Source organism: Lolium perenne, chromosome 3 (assembly GCF_019359855.2).
Source record: "Lolium perenne isolate Kyuss_39 chromosome 3, Kyuss_2.0, whole genome shotgun sequence".
Classification (NCBI taxonomy): Eukaryota; Viridiplantae; Streptophyta; class Magnoliopsida; order Poales; family Poaceae; genus Lolium; species Lolium perenne.
In genome coordinates, this window is record NC_067246.2 from 80927519 (window position 1) to 80955327 (window position 27809).

Here is a 27809-nt window from a genome sequence, read left to right on the forward strand (position 1 = left end):
GCGCCGGAATCCCTGATGTTGCGCCGCACTACATCCCGCCGCCATCAACCTTCAACGTGCTTCTTGGCTCCTCCTGGTTCGATAAACCTTGGTTTCTTTACGAGGAAAACTTGCTGCTTTGTGCGCATCATACCTTCCTCTTGGGGTTCCCAACGAACGTGTGAGTTACACGCCATCAAGCATATTTTCTGGTGCCGTTGCCGGGGAGATCAAGACACGCTGCAAGGGGAGTCTCCACTTCTCAATCTCTTTACTTTGTTTTGTCTTGCTTAGTTTTATTTACTACTTTGTTTGCTGCACTAAATCAAAATACAAAAAAAAAATTAGTTGCTAGTTTTACTTTGTTTGCTATCTTGTTTGCTATATCAAAAACACAAAAAAATTAGTTTACTTGCATTTACTTTATCTAGTTTGCTTTATTTACTGTTGCTAAAATGGCCAACCCTGAAAATACTAAGTTGTGTGACTTCACAACCACAAATAATAATGATTTCTTATGCACACCTATTGCTCCACCTGCTACTACAGCAGAATTCTTTGAAATTAAACCTGCTTTACTGAATCTTGTTATGCGAGAGCAATTTTCTGGTGTTAGTTCTGATGATGCTGCTGCCCATCTTAATAATTTTGTTGAACTATGTGAAATGCAAAAATATAAAGATGTAGATGGTGATATTATTAAACTAAAATTGTTCACTTTCTCATTAAGAGGAAGAGCTAAAGATTGGTTGCTATCTCTGCCTAAGAATAGTATTGATTCATGGACTAAATGCAAGGATGTTTTTATTGGTAGATATTATCCCCCTGCTAAAATTATATCTTTGAGGAGTAGCATAATGAATTTTAAACAATTAGATACTGAACATGTTGCTCAAGCTTGGGAAAGAATGAAATCTCTGGTTAAAAATTGCCCAACCCATGGACTGACTACTTGGATGATCATCCAAACCTTCTATGCAGAACTAAATTTTTCTTCATGGAATTTATTGGATTCAACTGCTGGAGGTACCTTTATGTCCATCACTCTTGGTGAAGCAACAAAGCTTCTTGATAATATGATGATCAACTACTCTGAATGGCACACGGAAAGAGCTCCACAAGGTAAGAAGGTAAATTCTGTCGAAGAAACCTCTTCCTTGAGTGATAAGATTGATGCTATTATGTCTATGCTTGTGAATGATAGGACTAATATTGATCCTAATAATGTTCCATTAGCTTCATTGGTTGCACAAGAAGAACATGTTGATGTGAACTTCATTAAAAATAATAATTTCAACAACAATGCTTACCGGAACAATTCTAGTAACAACTATAGGCCATATCCTTATAATAATGGCAACGGCTATGGTAATTCTTATGGAAATTCTTACAACAATAATAGGAGTTCACCCCCTGGACTTGAAGCCATGCTTAAAGAATTTATTAGTACACAAACTGCTTTTAACAAATCTGTTGAAGAAAAGCTTGGGAAAATTGATATACTTGCTTCTAAAGTCGATAGTCTTGCTGCTGATGTTGATCTTTTGAAATCAAAAGTTTTGCCTAATGAAAATCATCATAATAAAATTGTTACTACAGCAAATGCCATCCAAGTTAGAATTAATGAGAATATAAGATTAATGGCTAAACTGCGTGCTAGGTGGGATAGAGAAGAAAATGAAAAACTAGCTAAAGAGAAGAATGTAGCTAAAGTTTGGACTATTACCACCACTAGTAATGCTAATGCTACACATGTTGCTGCACCTCCTACTAATACTAATAAAAGAATTGGTGTTAGCAATGTTTCCACTTCTAATGCAAAGCGAAAGCTGCACGAAACTGCTAAAAGCTGCTAAAACTGCACTGTGATAAAGCTGCTGAAATTTTTCCAACATTGGGGATGATGATCCCATTGCTTTAGATTATAATGGTTTGAATTTTGATGATTGCCACATCTCTGAAGTTATAAAGTTCTTGCAAAAACTTGCTAAAAGTCCTAATGCTAGTGCTATAAATTTGGCCTTTACACATCATATTACAAATGCTCTCATAAAAGCTAGAGAAGAGAAACTAGAGCGCGAAGCCTCTATTCCTAGAAAGCTAGAGGATGGTTGGGAGCCCATCATTAAGATGAAGGTTAAAGATTTTGATTGTAATGCTTTATGTGATCTTGGTGCAAGTATTTCTGTTATGCCTAAGAAAATTTATAATATGCTTGACTTGCCACCGCTGAAAAATTGTTATCTGGATGTTAATCTTGCTGATCATTCTACAAAGAAACCTTTGGGTAAAGTTGATAATGTTCACATTACCGTTAACAATAACCTTGTTCCCGTTGATTTTGTTGTCTTGGATATTGAATGCAATGCATCTTGTCCCATTATATTGGGAAGACCTTTTCTTCGAACTGTTGGTGCTATCATTGATATGAAGGAAGGTAATATAAAATATCAATTTCCTCTCAAGAAAGGTATGGAACACTTCCCTAGAAAGAGAATGAAGTTACCTTTTGATTCTATTATGAGAACAAATTATGATGTTGACACTTCGTCTCTTGATAATACTTGATGCACACTTTCTGCGCCTAGCTGAAAGGCGTTAAAGAAAAGCGCTTATGGGAGACAACCCATGTTTTTACCTACAGTACTTTGTTTTTATTTTGTGTCTTGGAAGTTGTTTACTACTGTAGCAAACTCTCCTTATCTTAGTTTTGTGTTTTGTTGTGCCAAGTAAAGCCGTTGATAGAAAAGTAAGTACTAGATTTGGATTACTGTGCAGTTCCAGATTTCTTTGCTGTCACGAATCTGGGTCCACCTCCCTTTAGGTAGCTCATAAAATTAAGCCAATTTACGTGCATGATCCTCAGATATGTACGCAACTTTCATTCAATTTGAGCATTTTCATTTGAGCAAGTCTGGTGCCATTTTAAAATTCGTCAATACGAACTGTTCTGTTTTGACAGATTCTGCCTTTTATTTCGCATTGCCTCTTTTGCTATGAATTTCTTTGATCCACTAATGTCCAGTAGCATTATGCAATGTACAGAAGTGTTAAGAATGATTGTGTCACCTCTGAATATGTTAATTTTTATTGTGCACTAACCCTCTAATAAGTTGTTTCGAGTTTGGTGTGGAGGAAGTTTTCAAGGATCAAGAGAGAAGTATGATGCAACATGATCAAGGAGAGTGAAAGCTCTAAGCTTGGGGATGCCCCGGTGGTTCACCCTTGCATATATCAAGAAGACTCAAGCGTCTAAGCTTGGGGATGCCCAAGGCATCCCCTTCTTCATCGACAACATTATCAGGTTCCTCCCCTGAAACTATATTTTTATTCCATCACATCTTATGTGCTTTGCTTGGAGCGTCGGTTTGTTTTTGTTTTTTGTTTTGTTTGAATAAAATGGATCCTAGCATTCACTTTATGGGAGAGAGACACGCTCCGCTGTAGCTTATGGACAAGTATGTCCTTGGTTTCTACTCATAGTATTCATGGCGAAGTTTCTTCTTCGTTAAATTGTTATATGGTTGGAATTGGAAAATGATACATGTAGTAATTGCTATAAATGTCTTGGGTAATGTGATACTTGGCAATTGTTGTGCTCATGATTAAGCTCTTGCATCATATGCTTTGCACCCATTAATGAAGAAATACATAGAGCATGCTAAAATTTGGTTTGCATATTTGGTTTCTCTAAGGTCTAGATAATTTCTAGTATTGAGTTTGAACAACAAGGAAGACAGTGTAGAGTCTTATAATGTTTTCAATATGTATTTTATGTGAGTTTTGCTGCACCGGTTCATCCTTGTGTTTGTTTCAAATAAGCCTTGCTAGCCTAAACCTTGTATCGAGAGGGAATACTTCTCATGCATCCAAAATACTTGAGCCAACCACTATGCCATTTGTGTCCACCATACCTACCTACTACATGGTATTTTCCGCCATTCCAAAGTAAATTGCTTGAGTGCTACCTTTAAAATTCCATCATTCACCTTTGCAATATATAGCTCATGGGACAAATAGCTTAAAAACTATTGTGGTATTGAATATGTAATTATGCACTTTATCTCTTATTAAGTTGCTTGTTGTGCAATAACCATGTTCACTGGGGACGCCATCAACTATTCATTGTTGAATTTCATGTGAGTTGCTATGCATGTCCGTCTTGTCTGAAGTAAGAGAGATCTACCACCTTATGATTAAGCATGCATATTGTTAGAGAAGAACATTGGGCCGCTAACTAAAGCCATGATCCATGGTGGAAGTTTCAGTTTTGGACATATATCCTCAAATCTCAAATGAGAAAATTATTAATTGTTGTTACATGCTTATGCATAAAAGAGGAGTCCATTATCTGTTGTCTATGTTGTCCCGGTATGGATGTCTAAGTTGAAGAATAATCAATAGCGAGAAATCCAATGCGAGCTTTCTCCTTAGACCTTTGTACAGGCGGCATAGAGGTACCCCTTTGTGACACTTGGTTAAAACAGTGCATTGTGATGATCCGGTAGTCCAAGCTAATTAGGACAAGGTGCGGGCACTATTAGTACACTATGCATGAGGCTTGCAACTTATAAGATATAATTTACATGATGCATATGCTTTATTACTACCGTTGACAAAATTGTTTCATGTTTTCAAAATCAAAGCTCTAGCACAAATATAGCAATCGATGCTTTTCCTCTATGGAGGACCATTCTTTTACTTTCAATGTTGAGTCAGTTCACCTATTTCTCTCCACCTCAAGAAGCAAACACTTGTGTGAACTGTGCATTGATTCCTACATACTTGCTTATTGCACTTATTATATTACTCTATGTTGACAATATCCATGAGATATATATGTTACAAGTTGAAAGCAACCGCTGAAACTTAATCTTCTTTTGTGTTGCTTCAATGCCTTTACTTTGAATTATTGCTTTATGAGTTAACTCTTATGCAAGACTTATTGATGCTTGTCTTGAAGTGCTATTCATGAAAAGTCTTTGCTTTATGATTCACTTGTTTACTCATGTCATATACATTGTTTTGATCGCTGCATTCACTACATATGCTTTACAAATAGTATGATCAAGATTATGATGGCATGTCACTCCAGAAATTATCTGTGTTATCGTTTTACCTGCTCGGGACGAGCAGAACTAAGCTTGGGGATGCTGATACGTCTCCGACGTATCGATAATTTCTTATGTTCCATGCCACATTATTGATGTTATCTACATGTTTTATGCACACTTTATGTCATATTCGTGCATTTTCTGGAACTAACCTATTAACAAGATGCCGAAGTGCCGATTCTTTGTTCTGCTGTTTTTGGTTTCAGAAATCCTAGTAAGGAAATATTCTCGGAATTGGACGAAATCAACGCCCAGGGGCCTATTTTTCCACGAAGCTTCCAGAAGTCCGAAGACGAAACGAAGTGGGGCCACAGGGTGCCCAAACCCTAGGGCGGCGCGGCCCCCCCCTTGGCCGCGCCGCCCTGTCATCTGGGGCCCCTGTGCCCCCTCCTGACTTGCCCTTCCGCCTACTTAAAGCCTCCGTGACGAAACCCCCAGTACCGAGAGCCACGATACGGAAAACCTTCCAGAGAGACGCCGCCAACGCCGATCCCATCTCGGGGGATCCGGAGATCGCCTCCGGCACCCTGCCGGAGAGGGGAATCATCTCCGGAGGACTCTACGCCGCCATGGTCGCCTCCGGTGTGATGTGTGAGTAGTCTACCCCTGGACTATAGGTCCATAGCAGTAGCTAGATGGTTGTCTTCTCCCCATTGTGCTATCATTGTCGGATCTTGTGAGCTGCCTAACATGATCAAGATCATCTATCTGTAATTCTATATGTTGCGTTTGTTGGGATCCGATGAATAGAGAATACTTGTTATGTTGATTATCAAAGTTATATCTACGTGTTGTTTATGATCTTGCATGCTTTCCGTTACTAGTAGATGCTTTCTGGCCAAGTAGATGCTTGTAACTCCAAGAGGGAGTACTTATGCTCGATAGTGGGTTCATGCTGCATTGATACAGGACGGTGTGAGAAAGTTCTAAGGTTGTGTTGTCTTGTTGCCACTAGGGATAAAACATTGATGCTATGTCTAAGGATGTAGTTGTTGATTACATTACGCACCATACTTAATGCAATTGTCTGTTGCTTTGCAACTTAATACTGGAGGGGTTCGGATGATAACTTTGAAGGTGGACTTTTTAGGCATAGATGCAGTTGGATGGCGGTCTATGTACTTTGTCGTAATGCCCAATTAAATCTCACTATACTCATCATGATATGTATGTGCATGGTCATGCCCTCTTTATTTGTCAATTGCCCAACTGTAATTTGTTCACCCAACATGCTGTTCGTCTTATGGGAGAGACACCTCTAGTGAACTGTGGACCCCGGTCCAATTCTCTTTACTGAAATACAATCTACTGCAATACTTGTTCTACTGTTTTCTGCAAACAATCATCTTCCACACAATACGGTTAATCCTTTGTTACAGCAAGCCGGTGAGATTGACAACCTCACTGTTTCGTTGGGGCAAAGTACTTTGGTTGTGTTGTGCAGGTTCCACGTTGGCGCCGGAATCCCTGGTGTTGCGCCGCACTACATCCCGCCGCCATCAACCTTCAACGTGCTTCTTGGCTCCTCCTGGTTCGATAAACCTTGGTTTCTTTCTGAGGGAAAACTTGCTGCTGTGCGCATCATACCTTCCTCTTGGGGTTCCCAACGAACGTGTGAGTTACACGCCATCACGCGTGTCCTCCACCATATTGTTTTTCTTCAAGATGCTGTCATCCATCATCTTCTTCACCGCATCATGTTGGGTGTTGAGGCTCCCGTTGAGAGCTTGAACGCACCTGTTTGATAGCTCGACGTTTTCTTCGCGAAGAAAGCCGCACTCGATCTTAAGCATCAAATTCTCGCCCTTGAGCTTCTTGATGACAGAGTTCGTTTCCTCACTTGATGGAACGCTCACATCATGCAGCTTGCCCCGGCCGGTGACCTCGTCCTTCAAAGTATCGACATCATCGCGAAAGTTGGAGGTGAGTTCCACGAGAGTTTTAAGCTCATCTCTGAAACACGCCGATGCTTCCTGCATGGCAATATCATCAGTACCGAAACAAAGTGACGAGAGGAAGACGAAAATGTCCAATCAGTGGTAACCTCTAAGCGCAGGAGACAGGGGTTGAAGTCGTCACGAGAAGATGTCAGGGTGCGTCGTGGGGCACTGAGATATGTATAAAAAGGATTAATACGGAATAAAGAGTTGGGACCTCCGGGCCAGGAAGAATCAAGAAACATGGCGATGGAAACCAACCAGGAATCTTCGACCGCACGACTGACGCCGTTCCGAGATGAGCGCGAAGCAGGGCCTTCGTTTTCTGGCGGGCCCTTTCTCGCGGCCAGCATCTGGATAGACCGCCGGTGGGAACTCTCCGCGTCCTTGGTCAACACTAGATGGTGCTTCTTCAAGCGAGATGGTGGCCTTGACTTCGGAGGCATCGCTGGAAGTGGAAGGAGACTGGAAGTGAAGCAAGAAGGGGATGGAAGAAGTACTCCCCCCTATTAAAACCAGACAACCGTCTACTGCCCTCGCTTCGAGCAACCTGGTCCACCCATCCTAAATCAACGGCCGAGAGGGGGCTCCCTTGCGAACTGAGATCCAGTGACTTTACCCAACAGAAGTTACCATGAACTTTACCTATACGAGCCATCAGGTTAAGATCCAACGAACATGGTCGATCTAAAATTTGAAATTAAAATTTATGTAGCTCAGAAAAAAACAGAAAAACTTTACATTAAGACGTATTCTCGGAAAGTTCCAGTCCATTTAAAATATTAGTTTAGTTTAAGTTTGAAATTTGGATCAACCGCGAGCGTTGGATCTTGATCGAATGGCTCACGTGTGTAAAGTCGCATGGTGACTTCTCTTAGTGAAGTCACTGGATCTCAGTCCACGAAGGGTCAGGACGCGGGAGCAGAAGCAAATGAATCGAGAGCGGTCCGGAGTATCCTGTCCGTCCACCGTAAATCAACGGGACAAAGCAGCTACCTTCTCTTCGAAGGCTCTGGCGCGCAACCTGAGGAATGGACATCTATCGGCTAGTATAGAATTTTATAGCACGCCATTAATCGAGCTAGCGATCTTGTACTCTTGGAGTACAACTCGATGGACGTCCAAAGCTACGAATAGTCGGGAAACAATGAATGCGAGCCAGGGTAGTACGGTACTACTGTAGTAGTGAAGCAATGAGGATTATACGGAGCAAGTACGGAGTGCAGAGTACGATACTACAAAAGTGCTGTTCGTTGTTTTCGCAGTTCATTTTAGCGTAACGTCCAGGTTGTTGTCGAACCAGCTGTTAGATTTTGGGTAATTATTGGTAAGTTGCTGCTTCTTAATTAAAATTTATCAAAGTCATGTACTAGACTAGATCGATTTGTGAGAACGTCCCAAAAGCTTCATTCATTTTAGAATGACTAAGAAGGATCCATTCTTACCTTTTCTTTTCATGTTTTAAACTTGTTTAAACCTTGGTCAAACCTAGGATTTGACCAAGATTTAAATGGGCATAAAAATTCAGAAAAAATCAAAAAATGAAAAACCAAAGCACATATATAGCCTTCTTATGTCATATAGTAAGCACTGGAGTTGATAAAAACTCTGTCTTATGAAGTCAAACATATGAAGAGAACTGGTTTTGGGTTTCAAACATGGAAATTTCACAAACCTCCCAAAAGCTTCATTCTACAGTGACTAAGAAGGATCCAGGCTTACCTTTTTCATTTTCAATTTCTTAACTTGTTTAAATCTTGGTCAAACCTAGGATTTGACCAAGATTCAAATGGGTATAACAATTCAAAAAAAATGGAAAAAAACCAAAGAACATAGTCTTTTGATGTCATATAGTAAGCATTCAAGTTGATAAACAAGGTCTAGACATATTCAAACCAAACAAATCATGTATCTACCCCCTAACCCTAAACTCTGCCTTATGAAGTCAAGCATGAAGAGAAGTGATTTTGGGTTTCAAACATGGAAATTTCAAAAACCTCCCAAAAGCTTCATTTTAGAGTGACTAAGAAGGATCCATGCTTACCTTTTCATTGCCATGTTTTAAACTTGTTTTAACCTTGGTCAAACCTAGGATTTGACCAAGATTCAAATGGGAGTAAAAATTCAGAAAAATTCAAAAAAAATGAAAAACCAAAGCACATATATAGCCTTCTTATGTCATATAGTAAGCATTCAAGTTGATAAACAAGGTCTAGACATATTCAAAGCAGAAATATCATGTATCATATCTACCCCTAACCCTAAACTCTGTCTTATGAAGTCAAACATATGAAGAGAACTGGGGTTTTGGGTTTCAAACATAAAATTTTCAAGTACCTTCATTTTAGAGTGAGTAAGGAAGGATTCATGCTTACCGTTTCATTTTCATGTTTTAAACTTGTTTAAACCTAGGATTTGACCAAGATTTAAATAGGCATAAAAAAATCAAAAGAAATCAAAAAATGAAAAACCAAAGCACATATATATAGCCTTCTTATATCATATAGTAAAAAATTCAAGTTGATAAACAAGGTCTAGACATATTCAAACAAGAAAAATCATGTATCTACACCTAACCATAAACTCTGTCTTAAGTGGTTTTGGGTTTCAAACATGGAAATTTCAGAAACCTCCCAAAAGCTTCATTTTACAGTGACTAAGGAGGATCCATGCTTACCTTTTGGATTAACGTTTGAAACCAAAAACCACTTCTCTTCATGCATGCTTGACTTCATAAGACAGAGTTTAGCTAGGGTTAGGGGTAGATACATGATTTCCTGGTTTGAATATGTCTAGACCTTGTTTATCAACTTAATTGATTGCTTACTATATGACATAAGAAGACTACGTGCCTTGGTTTTCATTTTTTTTATTTTTTTTGAATTTTATGCTCATATATTTGAATCTTGGTCAAATCTTAGGTTTGACCAAGATTTAAACAAGTTTAAAACATGAAAATGAAAAGGGAAGCATGTATCCTTCTTAGTCACTCTAAAATGAAGCTTTGGATGTTCTTGAAATTTCCATGTTTGAAACCCAAAGCGACTTCTCTTCATGCTAGACTTCATAAGATCAACGAGGGTAGATACATGATTTGTCTGGTTTGGATATACCTAGACCTCGTTTAACTTGAATGCATACGATATGACATAAGAAGACTACGTGCTTTTGTTTTTCATTATTCTGATTTTTTTGAATTTTGTGCCCACCCATTTGTATCTTGGTCAAATCCTAGGCTTGATAATGATTTAAACAAGATTAAAATATGAAAATGCAAAGGTAAGCATGGATCCTTCTTAGTCACTCTAAAATGAAGCTTTTGGGAGCAAAACCACTTCTCTTCATATGCTTGACTTCATAAGACAGAGTTTAGGGGTTAGGGTGTATAGATACATGATTTGTCTAGTTTGAATATGTCTAGACCTTGTTTATCAACTTAATTGGCTTACTATATGACATAAGAAAACTATTTGCTTTGGTTTTTCTTTTTCCTGATTTTTTTCAATTTTGATGCCCATTTGAATCTTGTCAAATCCTAGGTTTGACCGAGATAATTTAAACAAGCTTAAAACATGAATATGAAAAGGGAAGCATGTATCCTTCTTTGTCACTCTAAAATGAAGTTTTTGGGAGGTTTTTCAAATTTCCATGTTTGAAACCCAAAACCACTTCTCTTCATATGCTTGACTTCATAAGACAGAGTTCAGGGGTTAGGGGGTATAGATACATGATTTGTCTAGTTTGAATATGTCTAGACCTTGTTTATCAACTTTAATGCATACTATATCACATAAGAAAACTATTTGCTTTGGTTTTCTTTTTTCTGACTTTTTTTCAATTTTGATGCCCATTTGAATCTTGTCAAATCCTAGGTTTGACCAAGATAATTTAAACAAGCTTAAAACATGAATATGAAAAGGGGAGCATGTATCCTTCTTAGTCACTCTAAAATGTAGTTTTTGGGAGGTTTTTGAAATTTCCATGTTTGAAACCCAAAACCACTTCTCTTCACATGCTTGACTTCATAAGACGAGTTTAGGGGTTAGGGGTATAGATACATGATTTATGCAGTTTTAATATGTCTAGACCTTGTTTATCAACTTTAATGCTTACTATATGACATAAGAAGACTATGTGATTTGATTTTTCATTTTTCTGTTTTTTATTTTTCTGCCCATTTGAATCTTGGTCAAATCCTAGGTTTGACCAAGATTTAGACAAGTTTAACACGTAAATGAGTTAACTTGGATTTCCTACCCTTGAATCCATAGGAAACTTTGTTCTAATGCACTATTATAATCAATCGAGTTTTTACACCAACAGTCTGTCACTTACGTGTGGTGCCCACGCTTGAGGTCCCACACTTCGGTGAGCACAAGTCACGATGCAATAGGTACGCAAACTCCCAGCCATCTTCTTTGTCAAGAGAAGACGCATCGGGATGCGTATTGGAAGTCTGTGGGTCCTTGGATCCTTCCGTTGTCCCTCTCACAAAAAAAACAAATCTCTCTCATTCTCGGCCTCGCTCGACTCGCTCGCTCGCTCGCACCTCCTGCTCACTGACAAACCCTGCACAAAAGTCAACATCATCACCCGAAAAAGGGGAGACACCATAATGCTCTCCCTTCTTCTCTCCTTCCGAGTGATCCCTCTTCCTCCGAGTTTCACTCGACGGGCAAACACCCATGTGCTGCATAGTGGAGTAATAAAAAGGTAGTACTCGTAGAAAAATCGATATACGAATCTGTAATTAAATAGGTTAAACTAGGGTTTTGCCCGTTCTACAGATCAAGGGTTCAAAAAATCCAACTACGGGGTTCGAACAACACGATTCTAATCCAAGAATTTTTCGACCTAGGTCACCCAAATGGCCTCAAACTATAGGGTTAGCATCTAGTGCAGTATGTGTGAAAATGTATGCACTATGTGTGCTATAACTTGTATGTCTTTCATATTTGAACCAAATTTGAATAAGTTTGAAATATTTGAAAAGGGGCTTTTGGCTTAAACGTTTGAAACAAAAAACCACTTCTCTTCATGCATGCTTGACTTCATAAGACAGAGTTTAGCTAGGGTTAGGGGGTAGATGCATGATTTTCCTGGTTTGAATATGTCTAGACCTTGTTTATCAACTTAATTGAATGCTTACTATATGACATAAGAATACTATGTGACTTGTTTTTTATTATTTTACTATTTTATAATTTTCTGCCCATTTGAATCTTGGTCAAATCCTAGGTTTGAACATGGTTTAAACAAGTTTAAATCATGAATATGAAAAATTAAGCATCTATATATCCTTCTTACTCACTCCAAAATGTAGCTCTTGGGAGGGTTTTTCGAAATTTCCATGTTTGAAACCAAAACCACTTCTCTTCATGCATGCTTGACTTCATAAGACAGAGTTTAGGGTTAGGGTAGATATATACATGATTTTCTGGTTTGAATATGTCTAGGCCTTGTTTATCAACTTGAATGCTTACTATATATATATGACATAAGAATGTTATGTCCTTTGTTTTTTCATTCTTTTGATTTTTTTATGAATTTCCATGCCCATTTGAATCTTTTGGTCAAATCCTAGAGGTTTGACCAAGATTGAAACAAGTTTAAAACATGAAAATGAAAAGGGAAGCTTGTATATCCTTCTTAGTCACTCTAAAATGAAGTTTTTGGGAGGTTTTTGAAATTTCCATGTTTGAAACCCAAAACCACTTCTCTTCATGCTAGACTTCATAAGACAATTTAATTAGGGGTTAGGGGGTAGATACATGATTTGTCTGGTTTGAATATGTCCAAACCTTGCTTGTTTATCAACTTTAATGCTTACTATATGACATAAGAATGCTTACCATATGTTTGAATTTTAAAAGCATATAGTCTTCTTATGTCATATAGTAAGCATTCAAAAGTTTTTCTTTGAGAGAGTAGCATGCATTCAAAAGTTGATAAATAAGATTTGTACATATTCAAACCAGACAAATCATGTATCTACACCCCCTAACCCTAAACTCTGTCTTATGAAGTCAAGCATGAAGAGAAGTGCTTTTGGGTTTCAAACATGGAAATTTCACAAACCTCCCAAAAGCTTCATTTTCTGATGACTAATTAAGAAGGATCCAGGCTTACCTTTTCATTTTCATTTTTTAAACTGCTTGTTTAAATCTTGATCAAACCTAGGATTTGACCAAGATTCAAATGGGCATAAAAAATCAGGAAAAAATGAAAAAATGAAAAAACAAAGCACATATATAGCCTTCTTATGTCATATATATAGTAAGCATTAAATTAAGTTGATAATTTTAAACAAGGTCTATACATATTCAAACCAGAAAAAAGCATGTATCTACCCATGCATATATATATAACCCTATACTTTTGTCTTATGAAGACATCAAGGATGAAGAGAAGTGGATTTGGGTTTCAAACATGGAAATTTCAAAAACCTCCCAAAACATGTATATATCTACCCCTAAACCCTAATCTTTGTCTTATGAAGCCAAGCATATGAAGAGAAGTGATTTTGGGTTTCAAACATGGAAACTTCAAAAACCTCCCAAAAGCTTCATTTTAGAGAGACTAAGAATGATCCATGCTTACCTTTTCATTGCCATGTTTTAAACTTGTTTTAACCTTGGTCAAACCTAGGATTTGACCAAGATTCAAATGGGAGTAAAAATTCAGAAAAATTCAAAAAAAAATGAAAAACCAAAGCACATATATAGCCTTCTTATGTCATATAGTAAGCATTCAAGTTGATAAACAAGGTCTAGACATATTCAAAGCAGAAATATCATGTATCATATCTACCCCTAACCCTAAACTCTGTCTTATGAAGTCAAACATATGAAGAGAACTGGGGTTTTGGGTTTCAAACATAAAATTTTCAAGTACCTTCATTTTAGAGTGAGTAAGGAAGGATTCATGCTTACCGTTTCATTTTCATGTTTTAAACTTGTTTAAACCTAGGATTTGACCAAGATTTAAATAGGCATAAAAATTCGAAAGAAATCAAAAAATGAAAAACCAAAGCACATATATATAGCCTTCTTATATCATATAGTAAAAAATTCAAGTTGATAAACAAGGTCTAGACATATTCAAACAAGAAAAATCATGTATCTACACCTAACCATAAACTCTGTCTTAAGTGGTTTTGGGTTTCAAACATGGAAATTTCACAAACCTCCCAAAAGCTTCATTTTACAGTGACTAAGGAGGATCCATGCTTACCTTTTGGCTTAAACGTTTGAAACCAAAAACCACTTCTCTTCATGCATGCTTGACTTCATAAGACAGAGTTTAGCTAGGGTACGTTAGGGGGTGTAGATACATGATTTTCCTGGTTTGAATATGTCTAGACCTTGTTTATCAACTTAATTGATTGCTTACTATATGACATAAGAAGACTACGTGCCTTGGTTTTCATTTTTTTGTTTTTTTTTTTGAATTTTATGCTCATATATTTGAATCTTGGTCAAATCCTAGGTTTGACCAAGATTTAAACAAGTTTAAAACATGAAAATGAAAAGGGAAGCATGCATCCTTCTAGTCACTCTAAAATGAAGCTTTTGGGATGTTCTTGAAATTTCCATGTTTGAAACCCAAAACGACTTCTCCTTCATGCTAGACTTCATAAGATCAACACGGGGTAGATACATGATTTGTCTGGTTTGGATATACCTAGACCTCGTTTAACTTGAATGCATACGATATGACATAAGAAGACATACTATACGTGCTTTTGTTTTTCATTATTCTGATTTTCTTGAATTTTGTGCCCACCCATATGTATCTTGATCAAATCCTAGGCTTGATAATGATTTAAACAAGATTAAAATATGAAAATGCAAAGGTAAGCATGGATCCTTCTTAATTAGTCACTCTAAAATGAAGCTTTTGGGAGCAAAACCACTTCTCTTCATATGCTTGACTTCATAAGACGGAGTTTAGGGGTTAGGGGGTATAGATACATGATTTGTCTAGTTTGAATATGTCTAGACCTTGTTTATCAACTTAATTGGCTTACTATATGACATAAGAAAACTATTTGCTTTGGTTTTTCTTTTCCTGATTTTTTTCAATTTTGATGCCCATCTGAATCTTTGTCAAATCCTAGGTTTGACCGAGATAATTTAAACAAGCTTAAAACATGAATATGAAAAGGGAAGCATGTATCCTTCTTTGTCACTCTAAAATGAAGTTTTGGGAGGTTTTTCAAATTTCCATGTTTGAAACCCAAAACCACTTCTCTTCATATGCTTGACTTCATAAGACAGAGTTCAGGGGTTAGGGGGTATAGATACATGATTTGTCTAGTTTGAATATGTCTAGACCTTGTTTATCAACTTAATTGGCTTACTATATGACATAAGAAAACTATTTGCTTTGGTTTTTCTTTTTCCTGATTTTTTTCAATTTTGATGCCCATTTGAATCTTTGTCAAATCCTAGGTTTGACCGAGATAATTTAAACAAGCTTAAAACATGAATATGAAAAGGGAAGCATGTATCCTTCTTAGTCACTCTAAAATGTAGTTTTTGGGAGGTTTTTGAAATTTCCATGTTTGAAACCCAAAACCACATCTCTTCATGCTTGACTTAATTTATAAGACATAGTTTAGGGGTTAGGGGGTAGATACATGATTTGTATGGTTTGATATTTCTAGACCTTGTTTATCAACTTTAATGCTTACTATATGACATAAGATGACTATGTGATTTGGTTTTTCATTTTTCTGTTTTTTATTTTATTTTTCTGCCCATTTGAATCTTGGTCAAATCCTAGGTTTGACCAAGATTTAGACAAGTTTAACACGTAAATGAGTTAACTTGAATTTCCTACCCTTGAATCCATAGGAAACTTTGTTCTAATGCACTATTATAATCAATCGAGTTTTTACACCAACAGGTCTGTCACTTACGTGTGGTGCCCACGCTTGAGGTCCCACACTTCAGTGAGCACAAGTCACGATGCAATAGGTACGCAAACTCCCAGCCATCTTCTTTGTCAAGAGAAGACGCATCGGGATGCGTATTGGAAGTCTGTGGGTCATACGGATCCTTCCGTTGTCCCTCTCACAAAAAAAACAAATCTCTCTCATTCTCGGCCTCGCTCGACTCGCTCGCTCGCTCGCTCGCACCTCCTGCTCACTGACAAACCCTGCACAAAAGTCAACATCATCACCTGAAAAAGGGGAGACACCATAATGCTCTCCCTTCTTCTCTCCTTCCGAGTGATCCCTCTTCCTCCGAGTTTCACTCGACGGGCAAACACCCATGTGCTGCATAGTGGAGTAATAAAAAGGTAGTACTCGTAGAAAAATCGATATACGAATCTGTAATTAAATAGGTTAAACTAGGGTTTTGCCCAGTTCTACAGATCAAGGGTTCAAAAAATCCAACTACGGGGTTCGAACAACACGATTCTAATCCAAGAATTTTTTCGACCTAGGTCACCCAAATGGCCTCAAACTATAGGGTTAGCATCTAGTGCAGTATGTGTGAAAATGTATGCACTATGTGTGCTATAACTTGTATGTCTTTCATATTTGAACCAAATTTGAATAACTTTGAAATATTTGAAAAGGGGCTTTTGGCTTAAACGTTTGAAACCAAAAACCACTTCTCTTCATGCATGCTTGACTTCATAAGACAGAGTTTAGCTAGGGTTAGGGGGTAGATGCATGATTTTCCTGGTTTGAATATGTCTAGACCTTGTTTATCAACTTAATTGAATGCTTACTATATGACATAAGAATACTATGTGCCTTGTTTTTTTATTTTTTATTTTTTAAAATTTTATGCCCATTTGAATCTTGGTAAAATCCTAGGTTTGAACATGGTTTAAACAAGTTTAAATCATGAATATGAAAAATTAAGCATCTATATATCCTTCTTAGTCACTCCAAAATGTAGCTCGATCTTGGGAGGGTTTTCGAAATTTCCATGTTTGAAACCAAAAACCACTTCTCTTCATGCATGCTTGACTTCATAAGACAGAATTTAGGGTTAGGGGTAGATATATACATTATTTTCTGGTTTGAATATGTCTAAACCTTGTTTATCAACTTGAATGCTTACTATATATATGACATAATAATGTTATGTCCTTTGGTTTTTCATTCTTTTGATTTTTTATGAATTTCCATGCCCATTTGAATCTTTTGGTCAAATCCTAGAGGTTTGACCAAGATTTAAACAAGTTTAAAACATGAAAATGAAAAGGGAAGCTTGTATATCCTTCTTAGTCACTCTAAAATGAAGTTTTTGGGAGGTTTTAGAAATTTCCATGTTTGAAACCCAAAACCACTTCTCTTCATGCTAGACTTCATAAGACAATTTAATTAGGGGTTAGGGGGTAGATACATGATTTGTCTGGTTTGAATATGTCCAAACCTTGCTTGTTTATCAACTTGAATGCTTACTATATGACATAAGAATGCTTACCATATGTTTGAATTTTAAAAGCATATAGTCTTCTTATGTCATATAGTAAGCATTCAAAAGTTTTTCTTTGAGAGAGTAGCATGCATTCAAAAGTTGATAAATAAGATTTGGACATATTCAAACCAGACAAATCATGTATCTACCCCTAAACCTAAACTCTGTCTTATGAAGTCAAGCATGAAGAGAAGTGCTTTTGGGTTTCAAACATGGAAATTTCACAAACCTCCCAAAAGCTTCATTTTACAGTGACTAAGAAGGATCCAGGCTTACCTTTTCATTTTCATGTTTTAAACTTGTTTAAATCTTGGTCAAACCTAGGATTTGACCAAGATTTAAATGGGCATAAAAAATCAGAAAAAAACAGAAAAAATGAAAAACCAAAGAACATAGCCTTCTTATGTCATATAGTAAGCATTCAAGTTGATAAACAAGGTCTAGACATATTCAAACCAGAAAAAGCATGTATCTACCCTAACCCTAAACTGTCTTACGAGAGTCAAGCATGAAGAGAAGTGGTTTTGGGTTTCAAACATGGAAATTTCAAAAACCTCGCGAAAGCTTCATTTTAGAGTGACTAAGAAGGATCCATGCTTACCTATTCATTTTCATGTTTTAAACTTGTTTAAACCTTGATAAACCCAGGATTTTACCTATTTAATCATAGATTCATAGGTCGATTTTTTACTTTTTATTATTACTATGCAGCACATGTGTGTTTGCCCGTCCGGTGAAACTCGGAGGAAGAGGGATCACACGGAAGGAGAAGAAGGGATAGCGATCACGGGGCCCCTCTTATTATTTATGGTGTATATCTTTTTTCTGGTGATGTTGGTGTTGTGCAGCGTTTGTCAGTGCGCGGGAGGTGCGAGGCTGCGGCAGCGAGTCGAGCGAGGCCGAGAATGAGAGAGATGTTTTTTCTTTTTCTTTTCCGTGAGAGGGACAACGAAGGATCCGAGAGACGACTTCCACTACGCATCTGGTGCGCGTCTTCTCTTGACAAAGAAGATGGCTGGGAGTTTGCGTACCTACTATAGTACTACTACACAAGAAACATATACATGTCAAACTTTTCAATCATGACCCACATGCATTTTATGTATATATTCACAACTTTTAATGCATGCATGAAAACTCAGCAAAATATGTGCATTTTGGGTTGTCGCACATAAATGTGCTTTTACTTGTCTGCCACCAATCCAATTTTCATGTGAGGGGGAAACATGACACACGATGGACATTTCCAATGTTTCACGAATTAATTATCTCAATTTGCATCCATATATATATGCGCACAGTTCTTGAAAGATCGAACCAAAGGTGAACTTGAAACATTTTCATTTTCATGTTTTAAACTTGTTTAAATCTTGGTCAACCCTTGGATTTGACCAAGATTCACAAAAAATTCAAAAACATAGTCTTCTTATGTCATACAGTCAACATTCAAGTTGATAAAACAAGATCTAAACATATTAAAAGAAGAATCATGTATCTACCCCCTAACCCTAAACTCTGTCTTTTGAAGTCAAACATGAAGATACGTGGTTTTGGGTTTACAAGATGGAAATTTCAAAAACCTCCGAAAAGCTTAATTTTGGAGTGACTAAGAAGGATACATGCTTACTTTTTCATTTTCATGTTTTAAACTTGTTTAAAGCTTGGTCAAACCTAGCTAGCTAGGATTTGACCAAGATTCAAGTGCGCATAAAAAATTCGAAAAAACCCCCAAAAATGAAAAACCATAACACATAGTCTTCTTGCGTCACATATATTGTAAGCATTCAAGTGTTGATAAACAATATCTAGACATATCAATCAAGAAAAATCATGTATCTATACCCCTAACCCTAAATTTGTCTTATGAAGTCAAGCATGAAGAGAAGTGGTTTGGGTTTTCAAACATGGAAATTTCGAAAACCGCCCAAAAGCTTCATTTCGGACTGACTAAGAAGGATCCATGCTTACCTTTTCATTTTCATGTTTTAAACTTGTTTAAATTCTTGTTCAAACCTAGGATTTGACCAAGATTCAAATGGGCATAAAAACAATCGAAAAAATCAAAAATGAAAAACCAAAGCACATAGTATTCTTATGTCACATAGTAAGCCATTCAACTTGATAACAAGGTCTAGACCTATTCAAACCAGAAAAATCATGTATCTACCCCTAACCCTAAACTCATCTGTCTTATGAAGTCAAGCATGAAGAGAAGTGGTTTTGGGTTTCAAACATAGACATTTCAAAAGCCTCCCAAAAGCTTCATTTTGGAGTGACTAAGAAGGATCCATGCTTAATTTTTCATTTTAATGTTTTAAACTTGTTTAAATCTTGGATAAACCTATGATTTGACCAAAATTTGATTCGGCATAAAAATTGAAAACAAATCAAATAAATGAAAAACCAATGCACATAGTACATCTTCTTATGTCATATACTAAGCATTCAAGTTGATAAGCCAGGTCTAGACATATTCAAACTAGAAAAATCATGTATCTACCGCTAACCCTAAACTCGATTTGTCTTATGAAGTCAATCATGAAGAGGTGTTTTGGGTTTCAGACATGGAAATTTCAAAAACCTTCCAAAAGCTTCATTTTGAAGTTACTAATTAAGAAGGATCACTACAAGAAAAGTTTGGCAACTTTTCTTGTAGTGGATCCAGGCTTAATTTTTCATTTTCATGTTTTAAATTTTGGTCAAACCTAGGATTTGACCAAGATACAAATGGGCATAAAAATTCAGGGTAGCATCATACCCCCCTCCTTCCCGCGTAGAAAAAGTGTTAGGCGAGTAGTAGAACGGCATGACCAACAAGTTTCAAGTAAAATTTTTAATATGACCAAAATATACCAATTGGTAGATGTGTTAACTTGGCTTCATGGGTGTGTGACCTAAGATTGAGCCATGGTACATTTTGCCAACAAAGTAGCAATTGAGTTGGCTTTCTACCTTAGTAGGCATGCATTGGAGGGATGCATTATGCCGGCAAAGTTTTCAAACGTTCAAACTTTTCCGGTTTCTCATACAGTATTTGGCTCCTTGAGAAGCATTGATGTGATCATATAAGGTTATGCAAAACTTCGCCTTTCCCGTACTTACCCGAGCACTCAACACCCCTCGTCCCATGGCGACTCCTCCAGCCATAGCCCCGTGCACCCAGGCTCCACGACTCAGCCTCGGAGGGGTGTGCGCTAAAAGCTCGCAAATGTACGTGTGCCATTGGTGTGCGATGAAGCAGGCGGCTCTGTGTCTTGCTGTGGCTAGACTCCTGGCGCCCTTTGATCTAGGAGAGGGAGAGGAGGGAGGGGGGTCCCATGAAGCGGCGGTGGCCCAGGTATCGGCGGTAGCCCAGGCAGCAGCGGCAAAGTGGGCTGGTCGGAGCATAGGCATGCGCCGGGGGCGAACCTCGCCGGGTGAGGATGCTTCCATTGTGAAGAAGCACTTGCCATCCAGGGCTTCGGGTTCGCCAACAAACTCAGCGCCTCGGTCCATGGCGTTGCCGTCGTGGGGACGTCGGGGGCGGCGGTGACGTGCTGCAGCCCCAGCCTTTAGTGGGGACCAAAGTGCGACCGACCACATCACGGCGTCGGCAGCATTGGGGATGCCGATGGGCATCCAATGCCACACACAGATTTGGGAGGTTCTGGCCGGGCCGAGTTCCAAACTTCCATCATCGGAGCCGAGGGCTTGGTACTTCAAATTCCGCCTCAGGAAATCCTTCGACCCCAATCAGCTTACGCTGTGGTCCAAATCCGAGATATCTTGGCGGCAGCTATGCTTTGGTTAAGCTTAGCCGGACAGCGGCAATCGACGATCTGCAAAACCTAGATGCCTTCCGAGGATTTGCAGCAGCCGTCAATGCACTCGTGGAGGCATCGCATCTTTGGTAGCAGCGGCGAATGCGGGTATGTTGTTTTACTCCCTTTGTATGCTTTTGTCATAAAAATCAATTTGCTAATTCTCATTCGATTGAAAATTAGACCCATTCACCATCAACTCTCAAACAGTGGACACTAGTAATATGTAGAACTAGAAATTACACAAGATTTCTGTACTCCTAGTACTATTACTTCGACGCTACATGTTGTTTACACGAGGAAATTGCACAAACTACCCCTTATTGCTGCCTTCGTTGCGTAAAACACTGTTTTAAAGCTGTAATTTTTTCCGCACAAACCACCAACTATCGTGTTACATTGCGGGGAGGTTCAAATTTAGGATTGAGCTGTTTAAGAGCAAATCGAGATGATCGGGGACCACCAACTACTATAGTTTTAATTGCAAATAGAATCGATTTTGCAAAATTATGAAACGCACATAACGTTTGAATTACTACAATTTTTTTGAAGGTTTGATATTTTCATCATTTTTGTGTGAATCTTACACCAAGTAACACAACTTTCAGACGGAATACAAAATATTTTCAAACTTCCTAGATTTGATAGCTCAAATATTTTTAATTACTAGTTTTTTAGTATTTTTAAAAGTCGAAACACTATATTTTGGCTGAATGTTAGAAAATATATTTCATGATTATCCCATATTAGTTAAGAAGTACATAAACTAGTAGTAGTAATAAAGAACAGAGGGAGTTTATGGAGATACATCCATTAAGGGCATGTTAGTGTGTGTTGGTGTATTACTTATGCCTTCTTTGGTTAATACACTTCTCAAGTGATCCCCGCAAACCCTCTATTCTTGCCTAGAATACAAAAACTCCCCATCAAAGTATTAGTGCATTTTTTGGATGAGTATTCGAGAGGATTGGGTGAACACCAAGGATTTGCATAGGAAATTGGTACAATTGAATCCTTGGCTGTTTGATTTGTAGGATTGTTTCCGATAGGAATTTTTCCTAAGGATTTCTTTGCACAGATTCCATAGAAAATTAAACATCTACTCATGCCTCTTTTTAAGAATGCTTTACTTTTCCTATGGTGGAATCAAACAAAGTTTAGATTCTATGAATTCCTATAGGATTGGAGTGGACATGACATTGCAATCCTACATTTCCCTATTCCTACATCTTTCGGTAGGCATTTGCCTAGAATAAATAACCATGTGTATTACGGAGTAGCAATAAAATATAGGTTTATTTCTCTAAAGCATCTTGCACTGTACTAGTACATGGCTTAAGAGACAATATTTTTACCATTTTTTTTCCGAGAAGACAATATTATTACCATAGTTACTAAGTACATTTTATTGGATGATGAAGTGATAGCCCTCATCAATGCATTGTGAATTATTAGGGCATGGGTCGCACGTGATTTACGAGTACACCGCACGATCGAGAGCCGCCGTCCCTCTTTGCTTTCTACCGATGCGGTGGAGCTCCTCCCCACAACCACGAATAACTGAAAGCCACAACTGCTGGGGAAAAGTCTTGCGCCGAGAAAATCTACAACCGTGGTTGAGTACATGTGTTTCTTAAGATACGAGTGCTCCAATGCATTTTTTTCTTTCCTTTTACTAATTTACCTTGAAAATCCCGCACGTCCACTTATTTGTGGACGGAGGGAGTATCATGCCAAGAGGAAGTAGGACAATAGTGGGCGCTTATAGCCCACCTACGTGGTACTTTTGCCAGCTGTTGGCTCTTCTATTGTTCTTGCTCTAAAGAAACCCCGATTGTGAAAGGCCAAGGCGTACTTCTTTTGGTCACGCAAAATTCAAAATACTGCCATGGACATTGAATTGACATGACAACACATAGCTTGGGATGTCCAAATTTGCACGTTAGACCAGTGACTTGTTCTTCACCTTTTCAGAGGGAACAGTGACTTTTTATTATGGGTCTATACACTTTCCAAGAAACAGGAGGAGATGCTGTAGAGTGTAGAGGAGCGAAGTCAAGCGCCCCGCCCCCACCTGCCCTATTTCGGGTCACCTCCATCGTCTACCTCCGCCCCCGCCCGCACCAATCGACCACCTTCCATAGCACGCGCCAGTGCCGCCGCCATGCAGCTTTAGAATCAATTCCACCGCCCAGTTTGAGAGCCTCCGTTCTTCATCTTCCCCGCCACCTGCCGCCATCGAACCCAAATTAAACTCCAATCAGTTGAACCCAAACCTCATAGACCCACCCCCTGCCCTGCGATGGCGGCATCGAACAAGGAAAATGATGACTCTGAACTGTTTCAGAAGGTCTTTTCCGAAGGTCCCCTTGAAGAACTCGTAACAAGATGCGACGTCATCACCGCCGCGAGCCTCGTCGGTTCGTCCAAACTATTTTTTGACTCTGCAAATGATAGTGCAACTCTATCTTTTTCTCTCCCGTTTGGCCTGTCATGTGTTCTTCATTCTCACCCGACGAAGGTAGCACGGGATTGCAAGCTGACGCCACTGGACAGGTTCTCCTCCGACGCTGTGATGCCAGACGGTACGGGTAAGCAGTGGGTAGGTGTCAATGGAGATTGGGTTGCCATGGTTGACACTGGCTTTCCTGCTTGCAAATGGAAACTTGTCAACGTCTACACTCGCCGTGAAATTCCTCTCCCTGTGCCGTTTGAAACCACCCACATTCCAAATATATACCACCACAACCTTCGTGCTATTATATTTCACAAGATATATATTTGCCAAGTTCCCACAGCTGATGGGGGGTACAAAAATTTCTCTCTTGTTGTTGTTTTTGACATCAGAGTTGCCCTCCTTTGCGGCGAAGATTCTGGATGGACAGTTCTTACAGAGCCCAAGTCCCACATCTTTTACAATTACAGCGATGCAATTCTCCACAATGGGCTTGCCACAACTCATACAGGCACTGTTCACGCATGGAATCCTCAGCAAGCTGGTAATTTTCCTCCGGACGTAGTGTATGATGAGCTTCATTATTGATGGCTGTAAAGATAATTTTAATGCACAAACTTATTAATTTTCGAACCTGACTGATCTGACTTGGAGGCTTGGGGCATATTTGCTTCGGATGAAATTTCATTGGTATTTAGACTTTTTATTCGAGATGATTACCATAGAAAAATTTGAGGATTGTATAATTAGGAGTTTTATTCTCAGATTGAATTATGTTGGATTTTGACCTCTACTTGAACTTCTTGAAATGAATCCTTTGGTTTCCCATGTGATGTACTCAAATACACCAATATGCTGTATTATTGAATGGAAATGCCATTATATCATCCCTTCTGAATCCTAATGCGTTTTCCCAATTCTTACGTTTTCAGATTTGTGCAAACCAAACATACCCTTCTTAACAGTAATTTCGTTTTCAAGCAGGTCCTCCGTTGATCGTAGAGCCACCGCCCATTGTGTTTGAATGGCGGTGTGCACTTGATGATGCTCTTGGCCATGATCACGAGGTCGATTATGGAATGTGGTGGTTAGCAAGATCTATAGATGGTTCTAGACTTCTTCTGATCCATACACTAGGCATTGCTGATGAAAGGGAATATTCCTGTAAAGTTTGCCATACTGCTTCTAATCGTCGTGTTCATCATGGTCGCACTGTTGGCAACTATGCTTCTGGGTTTGGTTGCCTGGTGTTCACGTAGGACACTCGTATGTTAACTGTAGGTATTCGGTGGGAACTGAGTGCTGTCCTGGGAGAGTATTCTCTTTTCCTTGGAGTGACCGAGCCGATTATGCTGCCCTTAGGCGGTGCTGATGTGGTCCCAGGATGTCGACGAGAAGAATTTGTGTGTAGACCTGGCCGAATGAAGCTTGGATTCGCAATTCGCAGCTGCCTGAAATATGCCGATTCAGTCTGAATCGTGAAGATTGCGTCGTTGGTTTCCAAACCAACGCCTTGGAGAAAACATGCAAAACAAAAAAAGATAGGTACCTGGTAAAGACACCGCTTTGGTTCATCCCAAACTTCGCCAACGCCCCGGATTGGAACAAGTGTGATGTTTAATTCTGAAACAGGGCCTGCAGCCATTGTAGCTACTGATAGTATGTAATTTCATAGCTAATGAACGAGGCAATTGTGGTCTACTAATTACAACTGTTTTGTAAAGAGGTGGTCTATAAGTATACCCCTCTCTTCATTGATGCATTTGTGGTCTACATGATGGTACTCTTAAATATATTGGTGTGGCTCCTCAACACATAATGTGGGGGTATTATTGTGTTAAAGTTGAAGGCTTGATCAACTATAGGTTCACTTCTCTAGTTACATTACTAGGTACTCCGGTTGGCTATGTTGTGATGAACACATTGTGTTCTGTTGTTCGGTGAAGACAAAAGTAGAACTATGGTATGCTTATGTTTAAGAGCAAGCGAGGGTTTAGCTTGAGATGTTAAAATTCAGATTTGAACTATTTTTTGATATGGAAATTTGAAATATATATGGTACTGTATATGATTATGTATAACAACAAGCGACGAAAGGGCTGATGCTCCTATTCCTTGTCGGCGGGAGGACTATGTGTGCGGTGACTTGAGCCAAATTAGAAGGCCATAGCTATGTTGATTGGTCCTTGAAGTTGGAGGGGCTAGGATTTCGGATGAGCGGAGTGGGGGAAGTTGTTGCTCATGGAACAAAAGTCCTTAAAATAGTAATGTTAGTATATAGGAGTACAAGGTATATGCTTGTACTATTTTAGTACTATAATAAGTATATCGGGTTCATCAAAAGAATTATCTCGGGTTCACAACCACGTGGGGTCAAGGTGAGGGAAAGTTGGTCAATACCTCTTACCGCTATATCCCCGCCCCAAGTTCTAATGCGCAAGTGCTGTTATTTTTTTAAAGGGAAATAGTGGTTCCTCTCCCCGGAAACATGCCCCGCATCTCCACCTCCTAGTATCGTAGTACTACTACGCATCTTCTCCAAAAAAAAACCCTCTTCTGTCTCTTTCTCCCGTTCACCCCTCTCTCCCTTGCATTAGATTACCGACTCCAATGAAGCAGAAGCGTAAGGTTGAGGAGATTCCTGATTGCTACCACCAGTCCATGGGGTGGGGCAACCTCCACTACCCACTGGTGGAGAACATAGCCGAGCGGGCGGATATCCTCAGCACTGGTCGCCTCGCTCGAGGCATGATCGGCATGCGGCATGCCATCCGCGGAGCGCATAAGGTTCCATTCGGTTTACCGAGCCTGCTCCACTTGCGACCCCGAGACATGGCCAGACGACCGCGACAATACTTGTAAGAGTATTTATTTATTTACTCATCTCGTTTCAGCTTGTGTTTTTTCAATCAACTTTTCTTATTGCCAAACATCATGCATGAATTTAGACTCAACATCATCACCGGATTTGGGAGTCCTGTAAGGTTTGCTGCCTTCACTATGCACATGTACTCTTCGGAATTGCTTTATTTATCCATTACATCTGTGCTTCAGTTCTGCACAATCCGCTCTTCATTCTGTCGAATACCTTGCATGCATAGACAATTTTGAAACAAATCCTATTTGCAGGGCATTCACGCGTTGCTGATGCCATTAGACAAGCCGACAGTTCCAGCATTTATCCATACCAAGGAGGAACTGGATGGACATGGACCCATGCACCGGGTGGGTTGTAACGGCGATCGGGTGGCATTTGTCCAGCAGGACAGGCACTTGACGATCCGCAACATATACATATCGAGATACTATTATACCTCTTCCATCTCTCGCAAGATGCAGGAATTTCTTTGGGCCCTACTAGTGAATGGTGGCATGGCAGCCCACCATTCCTGTTCAAATACAAAATAGATAAAAGTTTGGAACTGCTCAAAGTACGGATCGTCAAGAGGCCGTACAAAGATGATCTAGCAGGGCCATGGAATTACGAGGTAAACGTTGTATTTGACGAATTGATCGCTATCCTACAAGCGCCCCTAGAAAAGGAGTGGAATATCCTGAGAAACCCTGAATTCTTTGATAGAAACAGCTATGTCGATGCCATGGGCATTCCTGGATATGGTACAAGTTCACACCTACATCGTGTATACGCAGTTACATATCCGTATGGAGATGTTCTGGTTTGGGAACCATATACCTGTGGTGAGTCTTTGTTTTATGTCTTAACTAGTAAATGGCATGCTGCACATGTTGGACCAATTATGATTCGCAATACTGATGTATAAAAGTTGCGTTCTAAATGTTGTTCAAACTTTCAATACAACTAATAATTTGGTTATACCATCAAAATAAGTGTGAGCATATAGTTTATAAATATGAACAAAAATTTGGAACCTTTCTTAATCACTATCAAGTGGGACGTGTGATATCGGTGTGAGACTGCTCTGATTTTTCTTCACAATGGAAACATGACGGTTCTAGAAACAGTGGACACTGGTGTGGTATTTTTTTCACGTGAATACCTCTAATCCCAACCGTTAGATTTTGGACACCAACAGTTGGAATTGCTGCTACATGTCTTGTTA